We start from the raw sequence: 7,658 nt of genomic DNA, 5'->3' as shown, positions 1-7,658 counted from the left end.
GCATTTAAATGTATTTCTCTAGCATGAGTGTTGGGATATAAACCAGTCTACGCTTAGGCACATAATCTTCACGTTGCATGTTCTTTTCAATTTCAACAAGATTTTTCAAGAAATCAGGATTCGATTTACCTATCTTAGCATTGATTTTTTCATACATTAAGCTAATTTGATGGTATTTCCTAGATTTACGATTTACAATAATATCATCAAAATCAGCATCAGAAGCATGTACAAATGCGATGGTAAACCGGCTTGAAAATAATCAGAATGATATAATCCTGGAATCTTTTTGGAAGCATCTTCCAAAATTTTCGGATCTTCATAACCCAACCCCCACTTTTCACCATGAATCATTTTTGGTCTATTCATGAAAATCGTTTGTTTTGAAAGTTCCATATCCATGATAGCTTTGGATTGTTCTGTTTGATAGAGTTTTTCCTCATATCGAGCAAGTTGAGCTTTCATTTAAAAAGATTCTTTTGACAATAAAGAAATTTCAGTGTTCTTTTCAATTATGGTGTTTTCCAATTGAACGATTTTCTTGTTTAGTTTTGAAAGTGTGGGTTCATGTTGGTTTTTCAAATCAGAAAGATCTTTTTCTAAAAATTGAACTTTTTCTGCAAGTCGTTCCGATTTTATACGATAATCAGTTCTTTCAACTTTAATTGGATGAATTGTCTTTTTTAGATCTTCCAACTCAATTTCCGTAGAGTTGAGTTGGAGAGTCAATTGTTGCACATCCGTTTGCAATTTAGATGAGGAAGGTCTGGTCTCATTCATTTTGATTTTATCTTTTAAAACCTTGTTTTCAGATTTTAAGCCTTTGACTTCTTTTGACATTGAGACCAGATTCTTCATCAAGTCATTTTGCATTTTTATAAAATCAGGTGAGATTTCAGTTGATTGTACCTCATCATCATCGGATGTTGAGTTAGAATTCTCCATTGCTTCCTTAGCTTTGATGAGCTTTGTCACCTTGCAAACATTTGCATGTTCCACCTCTGAATCTGAATCTGAATCGTCAGTCCAGTTAAACCAAGTATCATCAACCGGTTTTAGCTTTCCCCCAGTTTCCACAATCTTAGCCATCAACATTTTCTTCTTGTAGTAACCTGCATCCTTCTTCTTAGGCATCTTGCACTCACAAGAGTAATAACCAGCTTTGCCACAATTGAAACAAATTGAATCTTCCTTCTTGGAATCATCAGCACGTTGTTGTTTAGATTGATCAGCTTTCTTGTAGTACGAGGAAAATGATGAGTTTTTGCGTTGATTGCTTGATTTGCCTTTAAACTTGTGTTTGTTCAAGGCTTTTGTGAACATTGCTGCCATCTTGACTAATTCAAGGTGAGAATCATCAACATCAGAAAGATTCAAATCTTCTGAATCAGTTGATTCTTCTACAAGCACTTTCTTGGACAAGCTTTTGGAAGACGTCAACGATTTGCTCTTGTTTTTGGCAATTAGGGCAAGTGGATCGCCCGGAGAAGACTCTTTCCTTCCTTCTTGAAGTTTAGACACTTCAGGTTGGTAATGCATAAGAACTCCAACAAGCTCATGAATAGTCAACTTGTCAATCTCTTTAGTAGATCGAACAATGGTTCCATAAGGAAGCCAATCAGCATTGAGCTTTTTGAGAAACTTCATGTTGACTTCAGCATTTACTTTTATGATCTTGCACCTTTTCAACTCATTGAGAACACCATTGAAACGACGATAGGTATCCATGAGTGGTTCATCAGTTTCCTGCTTGAAATCTTCATAGAATCCCAGAGCCTTATTCAATTTAGTAATGCCTGACATGTCATAACCTTCTTGCTGTCGTTTGATCTCATCCCATCTATCTTTTGCTGTTGTGTTGCTATCAACATTTTCAAACAATACATATGGGATAGCTTGCATAACAATATTCTTTGCCTCTATGTCACCCTGAGCTCTCTCACGCTTATCACCAGAAAGTTCATAGACTGGAATTGGCATACCAGTATCCGGATGATAATCAACAACTGGACCATCTCTCAGAGAAGCCCAAATGTACTTTGCTTTCTCACCCTTATAGTCTATGTACTGAGTGATACGGTGAAGCCACTGAGTGTACTTTCCATCAAACAACACTGGAGGACGGGAATCTGATCCAATGATCAAAGTATCTTGAGTAGACATCTTGAAAATGAGGTAGATTCGGTAAAGATTCTGTATTACACAAATCTAAGATGAAAAATCACAACAATCTGATCAGAATGTCAGATTCTGTGTCAGATTCGGTACTGTAGCAGATTCGGTACTGTAGCAGATTCGGTAAAGATTCTGTATATCAGATTCTGTAAAAGAAACTGATTAGAAATACAAGAGGCACACCCAGATTCAGTATAGATTCGATAATCACAAGAATTGTAGCCTGTAACCACTTAAAACAATGGATTAAGTGATACAGAAACTCAGATTCTGTATTTGATTCGGTAGTCAGATTCTGTATGAATTTGAAGTTCAAACTCAATTCAATTCTTTTGAATTAGATTCTGTAACCTTGCTGTACAAGGAAACACGTTAGTATCACACAAAATATCAAAGATACCGAAAGTATAGGATACCGAATGTCAACTGTAGCAGTTGACAATACCTTTAAAACTTAGAAATATGACAGAATCCTTTCTCTAACCACACCAAGTAGCTGCGTATAATCAAACTGAATGTGATAGAATCACAATCACACCACAATCTGCAACACTTAATTTGAATTTAAGTAATGAAGCAGACTCGGTATGACAGTTACGATACCGAGTGTTGATCCAATCTTCAAAACTTGATGAATTGAAGAAATTAAACCGTCAGAAATGTGATTTAACACCTCACGAACACAACGGAATCCTTAAATCTTCACAAAAATCCAGAATCAAGCTTGAATTAAGCAATACCGAGAGTTTTAGCCACAAACTCTAAAAATCAACTTGATTCTCCATAATTGAAGTTAAAAAGTTGTAATGATGATCGAAACTCTTTCTAAAATACCTAATGCACCTTCACTGAACTTATCACAAGAATCTGAACGTCAGATTATCAAATTCGATAATACCGAATGTGATTCAAAATACCGAGAGTATTCAGATTCTGTAATCTACAATCTCTGGATCGATATAGTGATGTAGAATCACTTCCTGGAAGCTCTGATACCAAATGATAGGTCAGATCATGTTGAGATTGAGAGAAATGATAAGATAAAGAGAGATTCGGTATGTAAGCATGAGACTCGGTATTAGAGAGAATCGGTACAATTACATTCCACAGCTTCTAGAACTCAGTTACAATGCAATGGCTATCTAATTAGGACTACTTAGGTTCCTTATATAGCCCTCTTCTAAGAAACCTTCAATTAAGCTTATTTCACATTAACACTATACAACTTCGGGGTCCTAACAGTTTTTCTTTAAGAATATTAAAAAATTTGATGCATTCATCTGAAAAGATGAATGGAGCATCCTTTTCTAGGATTTTATTCATAGGAGTGGCAATTTTAGAAAAATCTTTTATGAAACATCGGTAAAAATCGGCATGCCCTAGAAAACTCCTAACTCCTCTAACATTGGTGGGATATGGAAGTTTAGTAATTACATCTACTTTAGCTCTATCCACTTCAATTCCTTCCTTTGAAATTTTATGACCAAGAATGATGCCTTCTTTAACCATGAAATGCATTTCTCCCAATTAAGTACTAGATTTAATTGTTCGCATCTAAAAAGCATTCGTTCAGGATTAACTAGACATGTTTCAAAAGTATCACCGAAGACTGAAAAGTCATCCATGAATACTTCCATGCATTCTTCTATCATGTCATGAAAAATTGCCATCATGCACCTTTGAAAGGTTGCAGGGGTGTTGCAAAGTCCAAATGGCATGAGTTTGTAAGCAAAAGTACCATAAGGGCACGTGAACGTGGTTTTCTCTTGGTCCTCGGGTGCTATTGGAACTTGAAAGTATCCGGAAAACCCGTCAAGAAAACAATAGTAACTATTCCCGGCTAATCTTTCCAACATTTGATCAATGAAAGGTAAGGGAAAGTGATCTTTTCTGGTGGCATCATTTAATTTTCTATAATCAGTACAAACACGCCATCCTGTTACAGTTCTAGTAGGAATAAGCTCATTTTTTTCATTTGTGATGACAATCATACCACCGTTCCTAGGTACGCATTGAACTGGGCTTACCCATGGACTATCAGAGATTGGATAAATTAAACCTGCATCTAGCAGTTTAATAATTTCTTTCTTTACAACATCTTGCATATTAGGATTTAGTCTTCGTTGGCGTTGCACATAGGTTTTATGACCTTCTTCCATAAGGATTTTATGTGTGCAATACGAAGGACTTATGCCTTTAATATCATGAATCTTCCATGCAATAGCTGGTTTATGAGCTTTTAACACAGAAATGAGTTGAGATTTTTCATTTTCCGTAAGAGAAGACGATATTATTACAGGTAATTCAGATTCACCATGTAAATAAGCATATTCCAAATGGTTTGGAAGTGGCTTTAACTCTAATGTCGGTGGTTCTTCTATCGATGATTTGTATCGATATCCGTCTTCTTCCTTTAGCATTTGAATTTCTTATGTTGTTGATTCATATCCATTAGCCATAAGTGTAGCTAACATTTCAGTTTCATTAATTGGTTCAGTTTCTTCTCCTAAAGAACATTCTCCTGTTCCTTGTAATTCTGGAAATTCTTCTAATAATTCTGCATGTGAATCTATAGTTTAAATATAATAACATGTATCATCTGCAGATTGCGGTTGTTGCATGGCTCTATCAACAGAAAAGGTGACACTTTCGTCCTCTATACTTAGGGTCAATTTCTTACCAAACACGTCTATTATTGCTTTACCCGTGTTTAAGAATGGTCTTCCTAATATGAGAGGAACTCGAGAATCTTCTTCCATGTCCAGAATAACAAAATCTACTGAAAATACTAAAGTATCAACTTTAACTAGCATGTTCTCCATTATCCCTCTAGGATATTTTACTGATCGATCGGCTAGTTGTATACTTATTCGTGTTGGTTTCAATTCTCCAAAGTCTAGTTTAGCGTATAGTGAATATGGCATTAAATTTATACTAGGACATAAGTCTACCAATGCTTCTATTGAACTAAGACTACCCACAAAATATGGAATTGTGAAACTTCCTGGATCAGATAATTTTTCTGGTATCTTATTCAACAGCACTGCAGAACAATTAGCATTCATAGTAACAGCCGAGAGTTCTTCCATTTTCTTTCTATTTGTGATTAGATCTTTCAAGAATTTAGCATATCTAGGCATTCCTGAAATCACATCAATGAAAGGAAGATTTACATTTATTTGTTTAAACATATCCAAGAATTTGGATTGCTCGGCTTCAAGTCTTTCTTTTCTCATTTTACTTGGGTAAGGAAGTGGTGGTTGGTATGGTTTAACATGAGGTTTAGCCTTAACTGTGTTATCTTCATTAACCTTTTCAACTACCGGTTCTTTTTCCTTTTCTTGCTCAGATTGTGGTTCTTGTGTAGTAGGAGTAGAATCATCAGAAATTACAGGTATTTCAGGTGGTTTAAGTGCAATACCACTTCTTGTGGTAATGGCTTTAGCTGTTTCATTCCGGGGATTAGCATTTGTATCGCTAGGTAGACTCCCCGTTTTTCTTTCACCTATCAACCTTGCTAGGTTGCTTACTTCTTGTTCCAGATTTTGAATAGAAGCTTGTTGATTTCTAAGTGCTTGAGCATTTTGTTCATTCGTTTGTTTCTGAGATGTGAAAAACTGTGTTTGAGATTCAACTAGCTTCGACATCATGTCTTCTAGATTTGGCTTTTTATCATCGGTTTGTAGTGGTTTATTTTGAAAAATAGGTCTTTGCTGATTGTAAGTATTATTGGATACTTGTTGATTGCTAGGACCTTGTTGGTTGTTGTATGAAATATTTCGGTTATAATTCTGATTTTGATTGTAGATTGGACTTGGCGGTTGATAATTATTCTGATAATTATTTCCAGGACTTTGGTTCATGTATGAAACATTCTCTCTTTGTTTCATTGTTTGTTCAATACTGAGACAATCTTTTGTCAAATGTGGTCCTCCACACTGCTCACAACTAATTCGTATAGTGTGAATATCTTTAGTCATCTTTTCCATTCGTCTCTCGACAGTATCTATCTTTACAGAAATGGAATCAAAGTCATGGCTAGAATTGGCTCTAGCCGCTTTAGATTATCTAACGATATCTTTTTCTTGATGCCACTCACGTGAGTGGAAAGCAGTGTTATCAATAATTTTGTAAGCTTCAGTTGCGGTTTTCTTCATAATGGAACCACCAGCTTCTATATCGATGTCTTTTTGTATAGTGATGTCGCATCCTTGGCAGAATATTTGTACTATTTGATAAGTGTCTAAACCATGTTGCGGAAATCCTCTCAACAACTTTTCAAATCTTGTCCACGCTTCATATAGAGTTTCATCTGGCTTTTGTGTGAACCTAACAATTTCTCCTTGAAGTCTCACGGCTTTAGATGCCGGAAAGAATTGTTTAAGAAATTTTTTTCAACTAAAACATCCCATGTATCAATCGCCCCTTCAAGTAACGATTCTAACCAATTTTTGGCTTCTCCCTTTAAAGTCCAGGGAAATAACATGAGATATATCTGTTCATCCTCCACTTCTCGGATTTTAAATAGAGTACAAATCCTATTAAAGGTACGAAGATGTTCGTTTGGATCTTCCTTCGGCGCACCACTAAATTGGCATTGATTTGTTACCATGTGTAGGATTTGTCCTTTTATTTCATAATCTGGCGCATTAATGTCTGGTTGACTAATTGCGTGACCTTGGCCAGTGCGTTTAGCTCTCATTCGGTCTTTCATACTTAGAGGTTCCAGATTTTCCATGATTGAGTTTGTTGAATCTGAATCACTAGAGGATTCTAATTTAATGGTTTCTTCCTCGACAATCTCTGGATGAGTGATTTGTGGTTCAGGATGAATGAATAGTGGTTCAGGATCTATGAATTGTCCCTGAATATATTCCGAATTCTCAATTGTGAGGTCGGGTTCAAAAAATGGACTATCGGAAATTTGAATTGGAGTACTTGGTCGACTAGATGACGATTCTAAAGAAAAATCAACGGCGACAATATTGGCTAGATGTCTTGATCGAGTTACAGGTGGTGAACGTATGAAAGGTGGTGAACATTTTGCTCGGTGCATTCACTGAATATCCTATTAGTTATAAAAGATAAAAATTATATAAGTTATCAAATTAATAGACTTTTCTGATTTTTCCCACGTTTCGAATAGCCAATAGATGCAGCAGGTAGCCAGGACCCTTTAAATCGGAAGCCCACAACTCGCCACTAACAAATCCAACTATTACTACGAATCAGAAAATTTTGGATGTCTATCAATTTAACCGCTTAAAATAATTTTTCGTTTTGAAATTTTAGAGAAGAAATAGAAAATTCTATGTCCTAAAAACTAGAGCGTCGAGAAATAAGAAAGAAAAAGAGCGCGTCGAAAAATGTCGAAAAATAAAAGGTCGAAAAATAATCGTCGAAAAATAAGAAAATTGCAGCGTCGAAACTTAAAAGTCTAAAAACTAAAAATTAAAACTTACGTCTAAAGGTATTATAGCTTA

At 35.6% G+C, this 7,658-nt stretch overlaps 1 non-coding gene across 1 annotated transcript; it reads left to right on the top strand.

The window, feature by feature from the left end:
- The first annotated feature begins 6,420 nt into the window (after positions 1-6,420).
- Positions 6,421-6,527, top strand: LOC139894885 (small nucleolar RNA R71). The gene has a single exon (XR_011775363.1). It is a non-coding gene; the product is annotated as a small nucleolar RNA R71 (small nucleolar RNA).
- The last annotated feature ends 1,131 nt before the right edge of the window (positions 6,528-7,658 follow it).

The sequence above is a fragment of the Rutidosis leptorrhynchoides genome, chromosome 2, assembly GCF_046630445.1.
Source record: "Rutidosis leptorrhynchoides isolate AG116_Rl617_1_P2 chromosome 2, CSIRO_AGI_Rlap_v1, whole genome shotgun sequence".
Classification (NCBI taxonomy): Eukaryota; Viridiplantae; Streptophyta; class Magnoliopsida; order Asterales; family Asteraceae; genus Rutidosis; species Rutidosis leptorrhynchoides.
The sequence above is the reverse complement of the archived record's forward strand: the minus strand, read 5'-3'. Positions and strand labels throughout refer to the sequence as shown.